Source organism: Symphalangus syndactylus, chromosome 18 (genome assembly GCF_028878055.3).
Source record: "Symphalangus syndactylus isolate Jambi chromosome 18, NHGRI_mSymSyn1-v2.1_pri, whole genome shotgun sequence".
NCBI lineage: Eukaryota > Metazoa > Chordata > Mammalia > Primates > Hylobatidae > Symphalangus > Symphalangus syndactylus.
Window position 1 is genome coordinate 27,278,171 of NC_072440.2, and position 24,868 is coordinate 27,303,038.

The 24,868-nt window shown below is 41.6% G+C and overlaps 1 long non-coding RNA gene across 1 annotated transcript in view; it reads left to right on the top strand.

Annotated features, from left to right (window-relative positions):
* Positions 1 to 21,223, top strand: part of LOC134733619 (uncharacterized) — a 98,849-nt gene extending 77,626 nt beyond the window's left edge. The window contains exon 3 of the long non-coding RNA XR_010117274.1: positions 21,120 to 21,223. This is a non-coding gene — a long non-coding RNA (uncharacterized lncRNA). The remainder of the gene's footprint in view (positions 1 to 21,119) is intronic.
* The last annotated feature ends 3,645 nt before the right edge of the window (positions 21,224 to 24,868 follow it).

A 24,868-nucleotide genomic window follows, 5' to 3' on the forward strand; every position in this document is an offset into this window, starting at 1 on the left:
CAGTAGACCCCAGCCTCTCAGTTAAGAACTCTTCTGTATCGGTAGTTTTATTTCTGTCTGCCCAATGACACTCACTGGTCGAACCAGCTTGATGTCAGTATTCTTCCTTCCTGCCCCTTCTACTTCACCTCCCTTCAAAACCTTCATGATCTTCTCAGTTCCGTGTTGATTTCCCACTTGTTTCCTCCACTTCCATTTTCTGAAACACAACGTCTGTATTTTCTCATTGTGTCAACTCCATTCTTCTAGTAATTAACCCAATACTTATTTGATTTCTAATTATCCAAACTTCTCTCCTTCCATCCACATCTTCAGGGCCACAAATCCTTTGGCTTTTAGTATGTTCTTATCAAGTAAATGACCAACAATCTATCATTCATTAGATTTTGAACATTTTATTTTCCTGCTAGACCAGCATGAACATACATGGTCAAAAGTAACTGTATAAATACTGAGATGCCCATAACGACCCTAGCAAGAAGTCCTAAGTGGCTAGTTTGTTAAGACCCATAGTGATTTTGTAATGAAACGTTCTCTTTTCAAGATCCTATAGTATGGTTAAGGTAAATACCCTGAGATAGTTAACTCATTAACTTATTTCCATTTTGTGCTTAAAATATGAATAATGTCAATTTTAGAGAACCATACTTTTATAGTTAGAGCTTTTGTTGGAAGTAGCTTTCATCTTCGGTCTGAGTTAGACTTTCGTGTGAGTTAGAAATGTGAAAATTATTATATTTGTAGATTTTTTTTGATATAACACTCTCAATCATTTTTATCATAGTTCGAGTACAGGGGAAATAAACATCCTAAAATGAGCTTGGACAAATATTCTTTAGTAAATCTATTTTGAAGCCTGAACTATTGTGTGTTTTCCAGGTCCTGGCAGAGTCCTTTTTCCTCTGGAGACTGCTCTTGCTTTGCCTCTCTGCCTGGCCAACTCCTGGTGATCTCCCAGGACTCAGAGTATGTCTTATATTCTCAGGATAGAGTTCTCACCCCTACCCCTTGCCCTTTCCTTAGGTTTGATCTTGTTCTTAGACATTCTCACAACACCCTGAGCTTGATGACACTGATTACCATTGTAATCAAAGCTGAGGACAGGGACCATGGCTGCTTCTGCCCACAACTGAATCCTCAGTGCCTAGACCAGAGCCTTGCCGAAGTTTAAATGATTTAACTTCAATGATTGAGTTGAATGATTAAGTGATCAATTGATAGTTGAATGAATGCATGCATAGATAACGTGTAAGAGATGATTATAAGAAATGTCAGGGTTTAAACCAGGTCTCATTGAAAACATTTCTATCTAATTTGCTGCACATAAACATTATAATATTATTTTGTTTCCTTTTTTAACATATATGGTCTATAATGTCTAACTTTTAGTTTGTAATTCTGACGTAGTTATTACCATATTAGACTACATAGTTTTAGTGTCCTATAGAGTAACACAGATATAGTAATGAGCTTTGCCATTGATCTTTAAAAGTCCAGATTTCTACTTATATTTCTACCTATGGTGTACAAATCTCTACAACCCACGTGGGCAGTAGCAGTGGTCCTGAGTGAGGCTGTACCCTTTATTGTTCAGAGCTGACTGCTGTTCTTCCTTGAGTCTCTGGCATTCCTGCTAATGGACTGTTGTGGTAAACATTTCTCTCATAATGCTTCTCTCCCGACTCGACATCAATTCATAAGACCCTTTTCTCCTACCCATCTCCACTCTAAAGAATGGAAAATCTAAATACTTGCTTTCTCAGTCTCCCCCAAAATTAGATTTTGCCAAAAGGCTGAGTTGGGGCTAATGAGATACAAACTGAAGTTGTTAGCATTCCTGATAAAAGGAACAGATGTTGCTAATGTCAACATGTTCTACTTTTTATGCTTGAATATGGACATGATGATTGGAGATGCAGCAGCCATCTTGCAACTGTGGAGCAATGAGCTGGTGTGACAAGGATGATGAAGCAGACAGTAAAAATAAGCTGGCTTTTGTTAGCATAGTGACCAGTTCTGGACACTGCCTGAGAGTTTTTTGTTATGGAGGTAAATTTCTGCTTGTTTAAGGCTGCATTTGTTGGCTTGCTATTAATTGCAGCCCAAAGCATTCCTAACTGATAAAGCTAGGTAGGCTATTTTTACCCAGCTTCTTACTCTAAATCTAAATATACCCTTAATCTAATTTAATCTTAATCTGAACATAAATCTAATCTTCATATAAAGCTAAACTTATCTAATATGAATCTAATATTAACATAAATATTTTAAGGGGCCTAGACTTGAGAAGGGGTAACAGCCTTTCTCTTTTGTATATCTTGTTTTTCTGATGAGACCACAAATAGCAACTTATAATAATGCTAATCCAGATGACTCTATATCTAAGGATGATTTGGCTCTTCCATCTTACTTCATAGCAAAAATAAATACATCTCATACTACATTTCTCAGATTTTACCCCATAAAAAGCTTTGAAGAATGTGACTCATTTTTAAGAAAAGTAGAAATATCCTTTTTCCCAACTTCTAGTAGGTCTAAGACCTAGACACAACCCTCAAATTAGTTTCAAAGCTATTTTGGAAGTAAATAATCTACTATATATCAGGCAAACGGTTTTTAACTTTCAAACTTCTATGGTGTGATTCCATGTCTGTAACAAATGAGATGTGTAGAACAATAGGCTTTTTGGCCCATCATCCAACTTTAAATGAAATCTTTTAGACTATGGTTACTAAATGCTAAATGAAAATGCAGAAATATTTCCAAATTCACTTTATGCAAAGTCTCTAAAATGGTTAGCTCTTTTCATCTCTAAAAATTAGAGGAGCCTAAAGCTTTGACTAAAACCATGAATTTAGCCCTTCCACCTCTGTGTTTCTCCTTGCCTTTTCCCTCGAAACCCAAAGCTAATAGATTACACATGCTGTTAACGGAACCCCTGTTCCTCTACAAAGTCAACACTGCCAAGACACCCTGACTTTCAGCGTGTCTCACCAGTTCCTGGCTTTGGTTTCATGTGATGTGAAGCACTCACATGAAACCAGGAAGATCTGCAGTGCAGCACTGTGGAAAATGTGAAACATCAGGCATATGATGTATTTTTAAAATCTGGGTTCTGTAACCGAAACTTGGCTTGTCTGCTGTCTGGCTGATAAGGATGGATGAGAGATGAAGACTTTGCTTTGCTGTCTCTCATGGCAGAAGCATTGATCTTAACAGGCACCTTTCAGGAAGAAGGAGTGATTAAACTGGACAGTCTCTTACTTTCTTCCTATTGGTAATCACTGCTAAAGTTGGAGCTGCCTGGACATTTAGATGGGCCACGAGCTGGAAATGGAGTTTGGGGAGGCAGAGTGACAGGGTCTCAGGCTTCAAATAGGTCGAGGCCTTGAGAAAAGCACTGACAGCATTCTATCTGTGGCTGGGAAATTTGATTTGTCTGGTGGCCACCTCCCTAGAGAAGGAAGGGGGTGCTCTAGTTGAAAAATGGCATTATTTGTCTTAAGAAGGCCTACCGTTTTTTGTTGTTTTTGTCAAAAAAAATCTTGCTTCTCACCCTTCAAGATGGGTACGATTGTGCAGGGTATTTTCATTAGGTTGTGGTATGTCTGCTTTGCCTCTGCAGAGGCAAGATGTCATACATGTCATGTCTGTTCAGGGTTTCATCATCTTTTATTGATCATTCTTTACAGGACCCACGAGGGAATGGATAAGAAGTATGAACTGGCAAACTCATGTTTGTGTTAGTTCACCTGAGTGCATTTCTTTTCTTCTGATATACATTCCTTTATGTAGTTTTGGGGTGGTGGTTTCTGCCGAATATGTTTTGGTGGCACACTCATACTTAACAGTATTATGGAAATCACTAATTTTGACCACGACTCTTAAAAAGAAATAGTATTTACTTCACAATGTAGGACATCTTCTAAGCCTTTGTATACGCAGTGTATAGTAGCTTCTGCTTTATGTTTTTTTTTTTTAAACGCTGGCCAGGCCCACTAAATTTATTTTCTGACACACTAAGGAGTTACAACTTGAAGTATTAAAAAACTGGGATTTCAAAGGACAAAATATTTTTGAGTTAAAGATGCATCTAACCACCTAGTAATAATGGCATAAATCTAAATGTATTGATGTTAAAAATTACCGCTGCTCTCAGCAAATCAGGAGAAGAGACCTTCCTCAACTTGATCAAGAACATCTATAAAAAGTCTACATAATTAATGGTGAGAAACTCAAAGCTTTCTCATCAAGAACAGGAATAAGGCAAGATGTTCCCTCTCACCACTGCTTTTCAACATCACACTGGAAGTCTTAGCTAATGCAAGAAGACAAGAAAAGGAAATAGAAGTATACAGGCTGAGAAGAAATAAAAGTGTCTTTTTTGCAATCCATGATTACCTATAGATAATCTGAGAGAATCAACAAAAAACAAAACTCCTGAAACTAATAAGTAGCTGTAGCAAGATTGCAGGATACAAGGTTAATATACAAAAGCCAATCACTTATCTATATACCAGCAATGAACAAGTCGAATTTGAAGTTAAAAACATGTTATAATGTAATAAAATATAATTATATGTAATATAATGTAACATGTAATGTATATGATGTACATGTACATTGTACATAATGTAACATATATTATAATGTAAATATATTAACATCCTCTAAGTCCGAATACTTACAAAACTACCAAAATATGTACAAAATCTATTAGAGGTAAACTATAAAACTCTGATGAAAGTATCAATGAAGAGCTAAAATAAATGGAGAGATATTCCATGTTTATAGATACAAAGACTCCATATGGTAAGGATATCAACTTTTCCCAACTTGACTCATAGATTCAATGCAATCCCAACCAAAATTCCAACAAGTTATTTTGTGGATATTGACAAATTCATTATAAAGTTTGTATGGAGAGGCAAAAGGCCCAGAATAATCAAGTCAATATTGAAAGAATAACAAAGTTGAAAGACTAACACTACTCAACCTCAGTACTTATTATAAAGCTATAGTAATTAAGGCAGTGTGGTGTTGGTAAAAGCATAGGCAAATAGATCAATGGAACAGAACAGAGAGCCCAGAAATAGACCTACACCCACATAAATATAGGCAACTGATCTTTGACAATGGCTATTGTTGGATAGGTTTTTGAAGAAATAGTTAAGACAACTGGACATCCATATGCAAAAAAGAAATCTAGACACAGAACACAGACTCTTACACTGTCATAAAATTTAACTCAAGATGGATGATGAACCTAAATGCAAAATACAAACCTATAAAACTCCTAGAAGGTAACATAAGGGAAAACCTAGATGACTTTGGGTATGGCAAGGACTTTTTAGATACAATGCCAAAGGCACAAACCATGAAAGAAACAATTGATAAGCTGTACTTCATTAAAATTAAAAATTCCTCCTATGCAAAAGACAGCATCAAGAGAATGAGAAGACAAGCCACAGACTGGGAGGAAATATTTGAAAAAGACACAGCTGATAAAGGACTATTATCCAAAATATGTGAAGAACTCTTTAAACTCAACAATTTAAAAAATCAACTAATTAAAAAATTTAAAAAGGCCCGAATAGACATCCCATCAATGAAGATATACAGATGGCAAGGAAGCATATTAAAAGATATTCACCATCATATGCTATTAGAGAATTTCAAATTAAGACAGTGAGGTATCCCTGCATACCTGTTAGAGTGGCCGAAATCCAAAACAGTGGTAACAACAAATGCTGGTGAGGATATAGAGCAAGGGAAAATCATACAGCCACTTTGGAAGACAGTTTGGTGGTTTCTTACAGAACTAAACATACTCTTACATGTGATCTGGCAATCACACTTCCTGGTATTTACCCAAATAAATAGAAAACTTATGTCTACAAAAAACCTGTACACAGATATTTATAGCAACCTTATTCATAATTGCTCAATCTTAGAAGCAACCAAAATGCCTTTCAGTAGGTGGGTGAATAAATCTGTCCATCTGGATAATGGAATATTATTTACCACTACAAAGAAAGGAGCTGTGAAGCCATGAAAATGCATAGATGAAACTTAAATGCATATTACTAAGTGAAAGAAGCCAATCAGAAAAGTTACATATTTAATAATTCCAACTCTATGACATCCTGGAAAGGGTAAAACTATGGACACTAAAAAGATCAGTGGTTGCCAGGGGTTGAGGGGAGTAAGAGATGAATAGGCAAAGCACAGATCATTTTTAGGGCAGTGAAACTACTTTTTATGATACTACAATGATGAATACACTTCGTTATATGTTAAAATCCATAGAATATGGATATGTTGTCCATGTATAACAAAAATAATGACTCTATAGACTTTGGGTGATAATGATGTGTCAATGTAGGTTCATTGATTATAACAAAGGTATTACTATGATGAAGGAATGTTGATAATGGGGGGAGGTTATGTGTCTGAGGGGGTAAGGAGTATATGGGAATCTTTGTATCTTCTGCTCAATTTTCCTGTGAACCTAAAATTGTCCTAAAAATAGTTTATTAATTATAAAGAATAATTACCCATGCTGTCTGTGGTAGGCAAACTTCTAAGACAGTCTCTAATATTTCCTGCCTCCTGGTATTCACGCTCTTATGTAGTCTCTTTCTCTTGTGTGTAGTCTGGGCCTACTCACCTGCTTCGAATTAATAGAATACAGTAAAAGCGATGGGATGCCATTTTTATGTTTGGTTTACAAAAGACTGACTGTCATCTTGCTTGCATTCACTCTCGTGCTAGCACTGTCTTTCTGGCCCTTCTCACATGCTTTCTCTCATGAATTAAGCTGGAGAGGCCCATGTGGCAAGGAACTGGGGGTTGCCTCTGATCAACTGCAGATTATTCCCCCAGTTGAACCTTCAGATGAGACCACAGTCCCAACTAACAGCCTTATTGCAGCCTCATGAGGGACCCTAAGCCAAAGAATCCAGCTAAACCATGCCTGGATTCCCAACCTACAGGAACTGTGAGATAATAAATGCTTGTTTCAAGCCACTAAAGTTTTGGGGGGTAATTTATTATGTAGTAATAGGTAAACACATTCATTCCTAGTAAAACATAGTATTTGAGTTTACACTTTTGATTTTGGGATAGTATCACTTGATTTAATGTAAGCAATACAAAAAGGCTTTTGGATATCTGCCTTTCTTGGATTTATAGCACTATAGCCTAGTCATTGACAAAGAAGCTTTCAAAAATTGTTCATGAAGGTTGATGACTAAGAATTCCTTCAGCACAAAAAGGATTTTAGAGTTTCTGTAATTATAGCAGTAAGTATTGCTGTATTATAGGAGCACTCCAGTTGAAAAAATTTGGAAGATATTAAATTGCTTGATTTAACAAAATGAGGTTTTCTAAACAAAGCAGGATTAAGAAATTTATGAATAATGCAATTGTCCAGAGTTGCACCAGATATATACTTTCAAATGCTGGAATACCACAGGGTTTGGTCCTTGGATGTTTTCTCTTTTCCACCTACGTTCACTATGTGAGTGACCTCAGCCAGTTACGTGTCTCTAAGTATCATCCAAAGGCTGATAAAACCTAAAAATATATCTCGTCTAGACTTTTTCCTTGAATTCCATATTTTTCACTCCAGCTACCTACTCAACATCTCTATTTTGATGTCTAATAAGCATCTTAAACTTAACACATCAATATTCAAATCCTCACCACCACCCCCGCCCCAACTCTTTTAAAATATAACAAATCCATCTTTTGGTGTTCAAGCAAAAAAATCTTGGAGTTACTCTTGACTCATGTCTTTCTTTCAAACCTATATCTAATCCCATTAGCAAATCCTATTAGCTCTTCCTTTGAAATAAATAATTCAGAATCTGGCCACTTCTCAGACCTTTTGTCCACGTCTTCAACATTCTTCCTAATTGGCTTGTTTCTGCCTTCGCCCCATACCACCCATTCTTAATACAGCATCCGGGGGTTCTTATAAAGCAAAAGGCACATCTGGTCACCCCTACTCATGACACTGCAATGACTGTATCTCACTCAGAGTAAAAAATGGCCCACAATGTGCTACTTCAACTGCCCCTCCACCCTCTTCTCTCACCTTGACTCCTGCCACTCCCCCTCCCTTTCTCCAGTCATGCTGGCCTCTTCCTTGCACAAGGCTAAAGTAGCGCCCTTTCTGCTGAGAATGCGTTTTTCTTTAGACATCCACAAGAATCCCTGATTCAGTTCTTTCAAGGTCTTTGCTCAGATATTAGTGGGGATTCCTTGGCCACCTTTGTAACTATAAATTGTAGTTACCTGTGCCCTGCCCTCAGAACTCTTTATTCCTCTTCCCCATGTTATTTTTATACATATCACTTCCTCCCAACATGCCATACATTTTACACTGAAGTGCCATACATACCACACATTTATCGTATGTTTCCCAACACTGCAAATCTGAGTATTTTTGTGTGTATCCTCTGTGCCCCGAACAGCACTTGGTTCAAACTAGACATTGCTAATTTTTTTTTTTTTTTTTTCTGAATGAATGGCTGAAGCTCTTTTGTCAACAGCCTTTCTTTGCTTTTCCACTCCCATTACAGGTATTCATTTGATAGTTCTGTGAGCACCAAAACTTCGAGAATCCAGCATAGAGAGTAGTCATAGAGAATAGTTACACATTTTGTCTTTAGTTGCAAGACACAATTGTGTGAAGTCTGATTTCCTTTAGGCATGGCTTTATTTCTTTCAGCTTCTACCTTATAGACTGGTGATCATTTAAGCAATAGCAGGAAAGAAAAACATCTGAGGTCTCAGTGGTCTCAAAAAATTAGAATATTGGATTCAACAATGATCTAGTCCATGATGAGTAAAAGCAACATTTCAGCATGCACAAGGCATGGCTACCCCTGTTAGAAGTGAGTTAGTAAAAAGAAGGTATCACAAACCCTCGGGAACTCGGTTTCAGAATGCTTTTGTAGACTTGACTCATATAGACTTTGAAAAACCTCACAATGCCCTGTCATTAGCATGTAGTGCCTGTCTTAAGATATGTATGTGCCTTTCTCCCTACATGAGACTATTTATAAATACTATAATTGATTAATATCAAAAGACCTGCCCAAATAATGGAAAGGAATGCTACAGAGAGAAGCCAAAAGCCATGGACACTACAGCTCACATTCTTTTCTGACAGCCTCATGCTTTCGGGGAGGAACAAAGGCCCACTTGCTGAATTAGAGATGGGCTGGCAATCAGAACATTGAATTCCTTGGCATTTGCTAGTTTGAGGCTTAACCTTCTGAATACTTGAATGTAATTACATGTGGTTTCTTAAAAGAGCCCCAAACAAAGCAAATCACTTAAGGAATGTCCTGAAGGACATATCATTTAGAGAAACTATGCTTTGGTCCTTCCAGACTTGAATATACCTTTTAAGAGACTTCCTCATGAATTGTTGGAATTTTCAATCGCATGAGACAATAATCCTGTCAACTCAAATTTCTCTTTACTCATGGTATCCAGACTACCCAAAATGCTCCTCCTTGCCAAAAATTCTTTTAAATGCATAATTTTAACACAAAAATCAGCTTTGACAACAACCATACCTCATTTACTATGGATCCTGAAAGAAAGCAAGGGATACGAGTGGGCACCGAGGTGGCAACTATATTTTGGAAAAGATGTTTGAATGAAAGGAGATATATAATAGTACAGTGTTTCATTTATTGATCACTTGGAAAGGAGCTAACCTGTGTGTTTATAAATGTACAGATTTTCTTTTCTAACATTTGCCTCATTCTTAATATTAATATCTAATATTAATTATTTTCTATGTGCTGGGCAAAGTGCTTTACATGAGGCCAGGCGTGGTGGCCTCATGAATTACTTTGTTAATTTGTATGGCAGCTCTGTGAGATACCATTATCATGTCTATTTTACATGAGGAAAAGAGGATGATAAGATTAACTGATTTGCGGAGTTAGTCTACTCTGAATTGTGGAGCCCAGTCCCTATGCTGGTCTATATGACCATACTCCCTGCTCTTAAACCCAACAAGCCCTGCCCTCTCCACTCTCCCCAGTCATCCATGGTAATTGCATGGAACTACTAATGGCACGTCTGCAGCCTCCTGTCTCCCAGGAGGATCTGGATGGAGCCAATTCCCTGAGGTTCCACTGTCTAGAAATAGTCTGTGGCCTGTGTCCAAGTGCATTTGTTTTCCCTTGCCTTTAACCTAATGACAGTGCACAGAATGGATTTGTCCTTCCTTAAATGGCCAGCGGATGGCTTTAATAAGTGGGGGTGGAGCTAACACATGTCAGACGCCTGTATGGTTTTAGAAAAGTGTTTCCAAGGATGAGATTAGATCCTTAAGGATTTATTCTAATACTTTTCATTCCCAAAGCATAGTAATGTGGTTTCATATCCCTTTTAACTTCTCCAGAGACCATTCTGTTTTCCTCTGTTTGTGGTCTGAAAGGGCTATTGGCTGACTCTGAGGTTTGGGCAGTAGTGGAGGGCCAGGTGAGTAAGGACTGTCTGGTTTCCAGGCACAGTGTCCCCAAGGCATTGGCTAGGGTTCCATTTATCACCCATACTCACCCATAGGGGAGACATCAGTGCTCTCAAACCTATAGGGGGAAATGGTGTATGTTTGGGTGGGAGAGGACAGTGTCAGTGTATATTACAGTTGCCACACCTGTTATTTTTAAGGGATAATGCATTCATAAAGTAAACACATGCACACAAATCTTGTAGGAGTACATTGGTTACATATTAAGTTTCTACTATGTTATATACTGTGGAAGGTGATGGGAATAAAACCATAAGCAGGAAGAGACACTGCTCCTGGCTCCCTGGGGTTTGCAGTCTACTGAAGGAGATGAGTAGTAAAACTATAACTCTGGTTAGTGCTGTGAAGGAGAGGTGCCTGGTGCTATGAGGACATCAGTAAGGGAACTGAGCCTAATCAGAGAGGTTAAGACAGGTTTCTGAAGGACTTAAGGTAGATTGACCATGAATCTGAAGGAGAAGAAATGACCTAGACAAAAGGAGTAGGGGATGTCTCCAGGCCAGGTTCCAGTGCATGTCAGGGCCACATGGCCAGATGGAGTGTGGCACGAATCCTGCTTCAGGGAAGCAGGAGAGGAAGATAGTGGCTCTCTGTCCTGGTGACACCATCTTGGCCCACACCCTTCCCAGAGCTGTCATTTACAACTGCCCTTTCTCTCCCCTCTGAGGTTGTGGCTACTATGAGTAGTAGGCGACAGCAGCCAACAGGAGCCCATCAATTTAGCAAAGCCAAATTTGTTTCCTTCACAAAATGAGCTATTGGCAGTTTCAAACCTACACCCCCTCCTCTTAGTTTTTATGTATTCCCGAGTGTCTCTTCCGACCAGCGAGAGCAAATGCCTCTGGAAAGTCTTCCTCTGCTCTAAGGTTGTACTTGCTGGATGGAGAACCCGCAATGCAGTAGCTGCAGCCGGGCTCCAGCTAGTGTGTGGCACATGTACATTCTAGCCTCAGCCCAGCTGCAGATAGGATAAGGGCCACTGATGCCCTCTAGAAGGAGGGCCCCAGTGGGGTGACAGTTGGCCTCTCTCCCTGTGACAGTGATGGACATCAGGAGACACGCACACAATTGTTTGTGCTGACTCTGAGGTAGACCACCTGGGCATGGCAGATGGCAAAAGCATTTCTCACTTCAGGAAATTTTCCATCTAGATAAGGTAAAAGGAACTATTCCCAGAAACAAAATGTAAGCAGGTGAGAAAACGCAATTCCTTCTTTCAGTCTAGCCAGGTGAATTACTGTCCCTGTCCCACACCATAGCCAGGGATTGAAGGACACCTTCTCTCTCACTCACTAGGCTAGAGAAGCATAAGGATTAAATGCCCAGCTTATAAAGGGCCTCCTTTGTAAGTAAGTCCTTTGAGTAAAAAGGACAAATAGGGTCTCTATTTATTCTCAAGAAAGAAGAAAACCACTATTGCAGTCCCCTTGTGATTTGTGACCCACCCTCGTCGAGTTGGGTGCTGTGGAGCTGGGGCCTGAGGGCAGGTCCGAGGGCAGTGCCTCTCTCCTCAGGCTCTGGTGAGGACCGCACGCCCTCTTGCCTCTGTGCAGTTTCCTGGCTTCAGATTCAGGCTCCCTAACACCCACTTCTACCTTCTTCCTTTTGGCAGAAACCCTTGGACCTCTCTTTTCTTGCTTAACAGATTCCATGCTCCCCTTTCCACCCAAATGCCTGCCTGCCTGCCTGCCTGGGAAGGCAGTCTCCACAGACTTCGTGATTCCAGTGGCCTCATGCACGACTGTGATGGAGGGACATTCCCGTGGCAGCTTCAAGGTCCAAGAGTTTCCCTCAACTTGACTGGCTCCCTTCATTTCTGGAAGCTTCTCCATCAGTGAGGGCAGTGGGCTGGGCTGCACTCAGGGGTGGAGGAACAGACTTTCTGGGTTGCTACTTTATTGCCAGAGGCGCCTGAGGTGACCTCACTGGTGTCCAACCCAGGCTGTGCATTAGAATTTCCTGGGGAGCCTTACAAGCTACCATTGCCCGAGCCCCAGCCCAGCCCTTTTAAATCAGAATATCTGGAGGCACAACTGGGAAAAATATTTGCTAATGTTCTCCAGGTGATTCTGACATGCAGCCAGCATGGAGAACCAATGATTTACTCTCTCCTTGTCCACACCCTCTGCCCTAGATCTGTTAGGACACAGGGTTGGAGCTTCTTACTCATCTACTCTCTGGCTTCAGATGATATAAGAAGTGATAAATTTAGCAAAGTGCATCCCCGCCAGGAGAGACAGAAAGGTGGGAGGGGAGAAAGAGTTACATTCCCACAGGCTTCACCCTCCCCCTGGCAAAACCTACTTAACTGAGAGATACTGCTCCCGTAGGCGTTTTCTTTTATCCTGGAAATATCCAACGTTTGCAGGATGCTCTCTAACCTCATGCATTCGGTGCTACCTATGAACCCTTTGAAAACCACATTTGGACCAGCCTCTGACCCCATGATCCCTCTGGGGTGGCAAGTGCTTGTCAATTCAAGAGGCCCGGCATGAGCTGCAGTTGGTAAGATGCTGTCAGCTCCTTAACCCCAGAACCACCTAACCCTTTACTCACAAGCTATTTGAACCTAACAGACGCTCCCCGAGCCGTGCAATCCAGCCAAAGGGAGGGGCAGGCAACAGCCCGTGGAGATGGTTCTTGCTCTGCCCTCGGTTATGATGTCTCTGGTACTGTCTCAAGTCTAACATAGGTAGCACTGATTCCTTGTGAGGCAGTTAGAAACTGATTCCATTTAGATAATGGAAAGAATTCAATTGTTGAAACTCAGATCAAAGCTCATTAAACTTGCATTGACTCTTGGGCAACCAGAGATAACATCAGAAAAATGTGACTTTTTTTTCTTTTTCTCCTTTTTGTCCCTCCCCCGCCACCCCACCCTCCCTACCTCTTTGCTGAGGCAATCGTTCACATGAAATAAGATCGTACTGCACTTCAGATGGAGAAATTAGACTCTGGATGGGTTTTTTAAAGTTCTCCCAATTCTCTTGACTGAATTTATTTGACCACTGTTTTTCAGGATAAGCTCACATGAAATCTCAGTAAACTTGATCTTGAATTTTGTAATTCACTCTGCACAGGACATCCACTTTGAATAAGGCCCAGTGGTTTCATCCTCTAGCTATGCTGGTCACAGATCATGGCAATTATGGGCAAATGTCTGTTTCCAAGTCTGCCACTGTCAGTTAAATTGTACCTGATCTAAAATAACAGCAAGGCACCGGCTCTGGCCCTAGGGTTGGGACCCACACGCAGAAGGCATGTGCCGCCATAGAGGAAAAGGCACTGCCTGGTGGGCTGTGACACTGGACACGTTTGTCAGCTTCAGTGTTGAAGGAGGCTGTAGTGCCTTTGGGCCAGGGGCCAATGCCCCCACTTCCAGACAGTATTCTCATTCAAAGCTTTCTTGGACAGGACCAGAGTTTCAAAATTCAGGAACGAACCATGTATTGGTTTTCTAGGGCTGTCATAACAAAACTATTCCAGACTGGGTGGCTCATAATTCCAGAGGCTGAAGATCCAAGATCAAGGTGTAGGCACGGTTGGTTATCTCTGAGGGCTGTGAGGGAAGGATCTGCTCCAGCCATCTCTCCTTGGCTTGTAGAGGGCCTTCCTTTCTCTCTGTCTCTTCACAATGTCTTCCCTCTGTGTGTCTGTCTCTGTTCAGATTTCTCCTTTATAAAGATGCTAGTCACACTGAATTAGGGACCACCCTCGTAACTCCATTTTAAATTGATTGCCTCTGTAAAGGCCCAGTCTCCAAATACAGCCACATTCTGAGGTACTGAGGGTTAGGACTCCAATGTGTCTTTTTGAGGGGACACAATTTAACCCGAATAGACCACAATTAAAATGGAATGCAATAATAAAAACTTTTATTGAGCATTCGTAGTCTGAGTTTGGCATTGCTCAGAGTGCCTTAATAATTGTAATCCTCACAATCCTATGAAGTTGGTATCATTATTACCCACATTTTGCAAATGAGCAGATTGAGTCCATGGCAAGAGTAACTTGCCCAAGGTCACGCTGCTGGTAAGATCAGAACCAGACTCAAAAACAGTAGTCTAATTCCACAGCAGATTCCGTCAACAACTATTCTACACAGCCTCTACTTTATGGGGTTCAGCATAGAGACTATTTTGATGTCTGTGGTAGCCGTGAGAATATGGCTCAGAGACTTCCATCTATGGGGAAATCAATTGAACAAAGGCCCGGCTCCTGTGCTTTGAAATCTGTCACTATGTTATCACTGAGGCCACGCTTCCCATGGGCTGCTCCCAGCCAATGCCCAAACAATGGCAGGGAGACTAAGGCATCCTGTTCCTGGGAGATGTGGGACTTACGTGGTGGCCCATTTTGGCTCAGGGACTCCCTGACAGCCTGCCAAGCCTCCGTTACTCTGCAGGCAGTATAGGAAGCTTCACCCACCTTCTTCTCTTTCCCTTCCTCTTGCCTCCACTGCAGGTCAAGCCTGCATCCCAATCTCATAATAAATCATTGCATGTTTAATGGCATCTTGGTGTCTATGTCTTGGAGGTTTTGGACTAACACAATGCTCTATTTAAACAAAAGCATCAGAAAATTATATGTAGGTTTAATTCTGATTCAAATTGACTTAGTTTATCAATGTTTTAAAAGTCATAAAACAAAAAAGTGTATTTTTCACTAGGTATGGTTAGTGATGCCATAGATTTCTTTTGTTTAGTATTCTAGAAATTAATGTAGTTTACACCAGTTTTAATGTTGCTTCTGTCTGTCCTTAAACATGCAGAGCTCCCAGAGTCTAGCACATAGCAGGCCCCAGCAACTGACAGACAGACTGACTGACTGAAAGAATGGCAAATCTTTTCTCCTCCCATGTTCTCTAAAGTTAGGCTGGCTGGAGGAGGGAGGTGGGTTCTCCAGGCATGAGGGGGCAGGAGAAGGCAGACCAGGCTAACGATGAGGTCTTGGTTATAAGAGCATTACCTGGACAAGTGCATGACCTTACGGAAGCCAAGTGCAATCGCAATGAACCTTGTTGCCATGAGCATTCAGACAAATGGGACAGACCCTCATGAATTCATAAAGTGACCAGTTATGTCATGGAGGCAAGAGCAATGGTCTCTGAGTGACTTTTTAACTGGTTGGTATTATTATAAAAAAAAAACAATTATGCCTTTTATCTTTTATCAATTTCTTTTATCAATTTACCTTGGTAGTAACCTCCTAAAGCTAAATCAGGGACTTTAATCCTAGGCTTTAATCACCACCACTAGTTAGCTAGTTAGCTGACTAGTGCACATTTAACCTTGCTGGGCCTCAAAATTGTCTTCTGTAGTTAAATGAACTGAATTACAACATGAGGTGGTTGGGATAAATGATCTCTAAGGTCCTTCTCTATGCTAAGATTCTGTGAGATACCCCTCTTGGTGTGAACACGGATCAGCCCAGATAAATGTGCAGGATATCATGACAGGAAAGAAAATTCCTTCTAGCGGTGAACCATTTCTGCTATTTTCTCCCCAAGAAAAGCTACACAGTGACTCTCTCACTCTCTGCAGTATTCTAACCATAGTTAGTCTGGGGCATTTGATCAAGGCAAGAGAAGGAGCATCTGACATTTTACAAGCTTAGTGGCTCTCACCTGCCAGTTGGCTATGCCAATCCATGTGCTTACTATAAATATTGGTTTATTTTAGTTTTGGGAAGAACAACTTGACCCATGGTATATTCAAATCTCTATAGTATCTCTGTTATCATGTTATCCTGCTGAATCTTCCTCTGTGGTTAAAAAGTAATACTAGCAGTGACTTTTTCAGTTCACATTTCCATTCCTGACCATCTTGGGAATGTTTAAACTAGGGCGTAGAGCTGATGGAAACTGGCTCCTCTGACCAGCATGAACATATGTGGGGCAGCTTTGATGTGATGGATTGGATAGAGGTTGCTGATAGGGCTTGCTAATAATCCAGCGAGGTGATGTCATTCTTGGCAGAGCCCAGAAAGAGAAACAAGAGGCCAACAGCTCTCCTTGGCTGATAAAGTCCCTTCAGGCTTCCTTGACTCCACTGTTGCTAAGCAGATAAGATTGGAAAGTTCTGTGAGCCCAGCTGAGCCATCTCACCTCCTGGGGACAGGAGTTTTTGTCAAGAAACCTTGAGTCACTAGCTGGTTTACATAAATCCCTCGGAAAGGTTTGCACTGCCTTTGAAAGTACTCCCTGGAATAGACATTTATAATAGGGCTAGGAGATAATTCCTGGGGTTACAGTGATTTGTGCTAGAATTGCTTCACTCCATAGGGGAGAGATTGAAGCTCTTTTTGCCCTTGAGTCTCTTCTGATTTCGGATGGTTAAGAAAGGGAAAAGGAACAGGACTCAGGGAAGAGAAGACGAAACTTGATGGGACTTTTGATTCAGAAATTATGAAACAAAACCCATGCTATTTAATATATAATGGATCTCTCTTTTGATTTCCTGAATTTTTCTTAAACCGAGGACCCATGGAATCTTCATGTTTCCAGTGACTATCTGGTGGTTTTCCCCCAATACAGCCTGGTCCCGGTGGCATGTGTCTCCATAGCCAGTGGTCCCTCTTCAGTTGGCCTGCCACTTCCTCAGTGCCTGCACCTCTGACCCTTTGACCCTTTAGGACAGATGCTCATCCTGACATAGGAGCCACATAGAGCCTTATCTGTAACTCGTTAGGGAAGCCCTGAGAAATATTCACTGCCTAGAGGAAAAGCATCCGCTATAAAAATGCAGGACCTAGTCTGCAAGGAACTCCATGAAACCTAGGATGCTTGATCATGATATTCCAAGCTGTTGAACTTCCTTCAGGGGTGGAAGTTTCTACGTTGGCTTACAAATGTGCATTATTTGCCATATTGCCTAGGAATATAGGCCTTTGTGCAAAGGAAAAACACATTCTCTTTAGAATCATTGAGGATAACAGGCTTGTATATGGTTGGTGATATTTTCAGTGATCATTCTGCAGAAACTTTGCAAATAAATATATTTCTTGATTTATAGAACAGATACCACCTAGCAGGCTTGGAAAAAGAACAAGTGCTGGTAAAGCAGATGATATTTTCCAGTTGACTTTTATGATAATCAGGGCTCTATTGCCATGGAAACAATCCATCAGTATGCTGAGTTGAAAACACTTGGGAAGAAGGCTGATGGTTATTTCCAATCCCTTAGAGTGCAACACTCACCCATTCCACAGATACTTACTGAAAGACTACTATGTGCCACAGTGTTCTAGGAGCAAGGGATGGCAGTGAACAAAGCAGACATGAATCTCTACTCTCGAGGGTACATTCTGGAAGGACAAGACAGGCAATAAAAAAACATAGCTAAAATGTAGACTACGTCAAATGGCAATAAATGCTATGGAAAAAATGAAAGCAGAGAAGGCAGACAGGGAGAGCCAAGGTGGAAGTGGGAATGGACAGGGAAGCTTTGCTGAGATGACGATATTCAAATGAGGACTTGAAGGAAGGGAGGGAGTATGCTATGAGTCTACTGGGGTTGATTGCAGAGGCCCTGTGGCAGGAGCCTGGCATGCAGAGAAACAGTATAAAGCCCAGTGCGGCTGTGCTGTGGTGAACAAGCAGGAGAGTAGGAGGAAGAGGTCAGAGGCAGCAGGACACCAAGTTGTACAGGCCCCGTAGGGCCTGCCATTGTCTGTTTGTAGGACTTCTTCTCTGCCGCTGGCCCTTCTCTTGGCACAATATACCCATAGCTCACCATTCTAGAGGCTTAGCTCCTCTTCTGGGCCATTGTTGTCTTCTTTGGCCACCACCATTGCTGAAGCCCTCACTGGCACCCAGAGCACTCTATCTCCTAGGTCTTCCTGTACTGCTACAATGGTTGATTTATGTGTCAGTTTCATTGGGCTAAGGGATGCCAAGATAACTGGTAAAACATATTTCTGGGTGTGTCTGTGAGAGTGTTTCTGGAAGAGATTAGTTTTTGAATCAGTAGACTAAGTACAGAAGATCTGCTGTCACCAGTTTGGATGGGCATCCTGTAATCCACTGATGGCCTGAATAGAATAGAAAGGCAGAGGAAGGGAAAATTCTCTCCTCTCCTTGAGCTGGGGCATCTGTCTTTACTGCCCCCAGACATCAGAGTTCCTGGTTCTTTGGTCTTTGGACTCCAGGACTTAAAGTAGCAGCTTTCTTAGCTCTCTAGCTTATAGACAGTATATCATGGCACTTTCTCTGCTTGTATCATCACATGAGCCAATTCCCATAATAGATCTCCTTGTATAGATCTAAATATTTTCTATTGGTTCTATTTCTCTGGAGGACCCTAATAAAACCACTATGTCAAATTGCATAATTTCCTGTGTATGTATGTCTTCACTTTCCATCAAGATTCTTGCTCAGTCGGGGTAAAGCCATGTGTAGCCTTTTTCCTTATTTCCTACAACAGTTGGCACAGTATTAGTCACTCAGCAAACACAAGGAAAATGCCTGCTGCATAGAAACTTCAACTCTACAGTTAAGGCTTCAAGAACTTTATTTGTTCTTTCTCCTTTTTTCTGAGTCTGAGGGAGAACACTGTTAGAGATAGTCTAATCTTGTCTACTAATCAATATTCTTCTTTTAAGTACAATGATCTAATACAAGAAATGTTTCGGCCCCAAACTCCAGGGTTAGAGTTTCAAAGTTTGCTCTATTTGCCCTATTTAGTTTGTACTTGGAAAATAGTGCAAGTTTTAAAAATAATTCTGAATTTGCTCTTTGCTTAAAATAAAAAATAGATTGTTTTTTCTTTTTTAACCTTACAAGCAGCTTTCACATATCATGTGAAACCATGAAGATACAATATTCTAAAATTCTTAGATGCTGACTCTTAGTTTAGTGCAAGAATGGGGAAGTTTTCTGAAAGGGGTGCCATACTATGTACTTAGATCTGTGGAGCTTCCTGAAGGTAGGCATCTCACTGTGTTCCTGTGGGTTTCCCATTGTCTAGAAACCAGGGGACGAGGGGTCAATAAATGCTGCTGCATAAAAACTATCATCATCCCCATTGTACAGATGAGAAAGTTATAATTCAAGGAGGTTGTGATTTGCTGAAGGTCACACAGAAAATTAGTGGCAAATCTGGGACTAAAATTTTTTTTCCTGACAAAGTTGGTTTGAGTCAGGGCTCACAGATTTGTTGTTAGCAATCAGCATTTTGGAATACATAATAGGAGATACAGGGGCTATTTTGTATTTTGTAAACTTGACATACAACTCTGAGGGGACAAATGAGGCAGCTTCATGGATTCCTGTCTGGTAGAAGCAGGAAGATGTGAAGATTCTGAGCAGAGAGCAGGAGAAAGGATCCAGGATCAGAGCTGGCACCTGGAGAGCACGTTAATGGCAGCTAAAGAAGGAGCCTAGGAAGAAGATGGTGACAGGGGCACTTGCTATTTTCTTCTGTCATCAAAACAGTTGTCTCATAGTTCCTTCCATGAGTGCTGTGGTTTACAAGTATTTGGATGAACCCTGTTAGATGGTGGGGTAATATCTGGATACAAGTAAAGTATTTTGCTACAAGGTATGGTGGCACACACCTGTAGTCTCAGAAGGCCAAGGTAGGAGGATCACTTGGGGCCAGGAGTTCAAAACCAGCTAGGCAACATAGCAAGACTCCATCTCTAGCAAAATTTTTTAAAAATTAATAAGACATTGTGGCACACCTCTAGTCCCAGCCACTTGGGAGGCTAAAGTGGGAGGATCACTTGAGCCCTGGAGTTCTGGGCTGTAGACAGCTATGCTGATGGGATGTCCACACTAAGTTCAGCATCAATATGGTGACCTTCTGGGAGCAGAGGACCACTAGGTTGCCTAAGAAGGGGTGAACGAACCTGCCCAGGTCAGAAATGGAGCAGATTAAATAAGCTATTTTGGTAGAAACACAAGTGATTTCTGGTTACTAGGCACTAACTAGGAGAGCAGAGAAACAGAGATGTGAGCAAGGAGAAATGTTCCAAGAACTCTGAATCCTAGAGGGAAAAATCTGTAAACTGGTCTTTAACTGAAGATGGACAGGTGATTTGGGGAGGAGGAGGTTATGATCTTGGCAGGGCTTCCTTCTTTCTCAGGAATGGTGAATGGGAAGATGAGGGTCTAATGTCAGCGTGGTGGGATCAGCCTGACACTTCCAGCTCCCACCTTCTCAAACCAATGCCTCATCTTTGGCTGTGTCCTCTTGGGTAGATGTGAGAGAGGCCACTGATGTGGAGAACTGAATTCTAGCCCTAACAGTGACACTCTTTATATGGCCTTAGACGAGCTTCCTACCTCTCCTGCCATCCATTGTGTAAAAGGAGGTTCCCTTAACAAATGATCTCTAAGATTTTTCAGCTGAACACTTTATGATCCTCTGATGTACTTCCCTTGGGTCACCAATATTGGTTTGCTGAAGATGGAGTTTAATAGAGAAGAGTGAGGAAGGATGGGTCATTTTGGAAAAGCTGGCTGGGAGCCTAAGGAGTGGGTCTTTGTGCAACGCTGGCATCTGTCTGAGATAGCATAGGTTTGGTCAAGTAATTCCTTTGGCATCTCTTTCTTTAGATCTAGTACCACTGGGGAAAGAAATATGGGAAGGAGATCCAGGTCATGCTGTGAAATGAAGTCCTCTTCACTTTTTTGGCCACTAACTAAAACCTACATCCAGGTACCATTTAGCTGTACTTGCACAGCTGACTCAGGCCTCCAACTCACACATTCCTGTCCAGTGCACAGTTTCCCAACCTATCATTCCCATTTCAAGGATAAGTGATCTACATACTTGGCTGAAGTTATTTTCACCAAGCTTACAAATAGTGCCCACCCTTTTACCCAGAAACCACAATCAAACCAAAGCAAACCAGAAGGATCGAAAGGCAAACATACTGGTGGAAAAAGTAGTGATGCCCTCCTTAAATAGCCTTTTTGAACCTCTTCAGTTTATAAATAGTGACTAATTTAACTCCATAAAAATAAACTGACTCTGGGTCAGATCATTTGGGTCTGCTTGTGAGAAGATGAATTATGTAACAGATCCAGCCAAATATCATAGCCTAAATATTGGCCCTATTAGAACTGTTGAGCTGAATTTTTCAGAACAAAATTCATAACATTCCTCCCCTCTCAATTCTGTTACTGCCTCAAACATGCCTTTTTTGTTTCTTAAGCTTCAGACAGGAGCCCCCAGAGTGACCTAACCTTCGTTGACATATTCAGTTTTCTGATTTATGGGAATCATGAAAGATTATTGTACTTTGTCTGAAGGAAGGTCCTCGCTGTGAAAACCTCGCAAAGACCACAAACGTGGACACTTATCTGCCACAGCCAGGCCTATGGCCTTTGAAAGGAGCCATTCAGCGTGCAGGCTACAGCCTGGGCATACATTGAATTCTGTGGGCTTGCTTTTGCTGGAAGCCTTCTATGGATTAGGGAGCTTCTCTGGGTTCTGTGTAAAAGTTCACTGTAAACATTTGCTCAGTCTGTGCATGGTAAACATCTACAAGCCTCTTAGAGTTCATGGGACAAAGTGGCGGGATTACTGTGACTGGTGCTGGTGGCTGCCAATGCTACAACTTTAAAGGCTCAGCTGGAGTTGTCTGGGCTCTGAGTAGCTCACACAAGAAAGTCCAGAACTAGACCCAGTCTGAACCCTCAGTTTGACGATGGCTGGAGTCAGGGCAAATATAGACCCAGACAGAGACCTAACGAGTGTCTATAGGCTTAAGTATGTTTCCTTGGTCGAAATGCTGGTTCTCACTGGCGACTTCTGCCTTATGGAGAGAGATAGGGAAAGAGGGAATTTCCTCCCCTAGCATTCCTTTATCGTCTTGCCATTTTCCAGCTGAGTCTGGCAAGACAAGCACTTATACTCCAGGTCCACCACAGCTTAATGAGCCTTTGTGGTTATAGGTAATGAAGAGCCTGGCTCTCCTTGGCTAGAGCCTAGATCCAACTTGAATGAGAGCACTTAATTGTTTTTCTCACTAAAGTAACAGAACCTCGGCTTTTTCAGGTGGCAACCTGAGTGAGTGAGCTGAGGGGTCTGGGCAGGTGACAAAGCAAAACAGAGAAAGAAGTTTCTTAGAGGAAAAGGGCTTTAGGACAAGCTAAAACATGGCATGGTTCACAGGGCATCCCTTGTATGACTCTTTTCTCCATCTTGAGTTTTTCTGCTTTATAATTCTCTTTGTTACCCTCCTGACTCTCTAGAACTTTAGTATGTGTCTGCTTTTCATAATACTTTAATGTTTAGTGGGGTCTTGTCAGGGAGGAAGGAAGAGGAGTGTCCACAGTTGGCAAAAGTGGTACCAAATTGAGGCAGCAGCTGCAGGAGCTGAAAATGGTGCCTGGGATCCAGGAGACAGCAGAGAACCAGGTCACGGTGTGAACCATCTTGGGGCTAAGCAGGACACTAATCCCCTTCTGTTAATAGAAAGAATACTGGCACAAAGAAGGAAGGGGCTGTGGGGTAGTCTGGGCTGCCGTAGTATGTTAGATGGGGAAAGATAAAGCCATTTTATTTGAACATTAAAGGCGTGACCTCAGAAGACAAGAAGACTTGGAAGTTATCCAGAAGGGAGACATCAGGCGTATGACCTGGAGATTAGGCATCCTTAGAGCTTTTTCACTCAGATGCTGGGCAAAGGGTTATGAAACTTTCTTGAATCTCCTTAGTGTGTGCCTATTTGGGTAAAGACAAGGGTCTCTGAGATACAGGTAGTCTTGAAAGGTTCTCCAGGACAGTCACACTGTCAAGAAGTCCTTTGTCAGCTGGCTCCAGTCATCCTCTCTTCAACTGCCTCCCACTACTCAACCACCATCATCTCTTTCTCAAGCCACTGTGGTCAAACATAGTTCTAGAACATGACTGTGGAACCAACCCTGATTCCCTTCAGCAGCACATGGCACATCCCAGAGAGCCACTGTTCCCATATCCAGCTTCATCTCCCAAGGGTGTCCCATGACATTTTGAAGCTCCGTCATTTCCCAATCCATGTCTGCACTTCCTAAGACAAAGCACAAAATGGATCAGGGGAAAGGGGCTTGTGGCCAAAATACTAAGCTCCCTTGGGGACAGCCTCTGCAACCTTACTTTTGTTATTCTGTTCACTTGGGGAGGCAGCAAAGTCCAGCCCCTGGGACCTCTGGAACCTGTTTCTCAGGTACTATTCACAGTCATCTTTGGAAGGTATGGACAGTGAGAAACTGCAGGGCAAGGGACCTTCTCATCCCTGATCCTCAGCAGCAGGGGTCAGCTGGAGTGAGGGAAGGCTCAGTGGTTGCCAGGCACTTCTTTCTTCTCTCTATATTCCTGCTGTCTAGATCTGCACTAAAAACATGTGGTGACCACCCAGAGAAGAAGGGTGTGGAGGGGTGTATGCAATCACCCACTGGGAAAAATCAAGGCCACCTAGAACAACTGTTTGCTCTGAATAATTATGATACAGTTCCCACCTTTAAAGGAGCTCCAGGTTACTTGATTTAAAATGAACAAGCCTCAAAGCTGCAGACTCACTTAAGGCATAGACAAGCACTGGCAAAGGTCTTCACACCTCTTCTTCCTTCTGCTCCCTTTTGCACATCAAAAAATAGTGCTATTTTCTAGAGAAACAAAAGCAGCTTCTCTGTAATGCTTAACTTGCCTGATTGACACTCAAACTGGCAATTTTGCAAATTTCCTTGAAAATTCGCTTTTCCTTCCCTGACTTTTCTATAGGAACAGTGTTGCAACAGGGCCATTAAAGGCAAATTCACTCTTTTAAAATGGCTCCAGGAAAGAGCCATCCATTTTTATTTTTAATAATTACTTGATGGAAACTTGAAAGCAACATGTTTCCTAGGAAAGTCCTAGAACAACCTGATGAGAGAAACTTGTTACGTCATGCTCTGGGATTCATTCATCCTATTAGTGTATTGAAATATGTTTGCACAAAATATGACACAAAAAGAGTCTTCAGCTGGAGGGTGCATATCTTTTTGTCATAGGCAATATATTTTTTTCCAAGTTTATAACCAAAGTTCCCCCCAAAGTGTGAAATTATCTTAACTTCTCTCACTTTCAATCTCTCATCCATCAGCAACTATGTAGTCCTTGTGTTCAAAACAGCCCAGTTTCTGTCATTGTTAGGGGGACTTTGCAGAAGCCCTTCTGCCTCCACCCACCCTGGCTGCCCTCAGTCAATTCTCCAACAGGAGCCAGAATAAACTTTGAAAATGTCAAGCCATCTCACTCTTCTGTTCAACCATCTAATAGCTTCCCATCTCACTCAGAATGAAATCCAGTCTTTATCAGGGCCCACACAGCCCAGCTAACT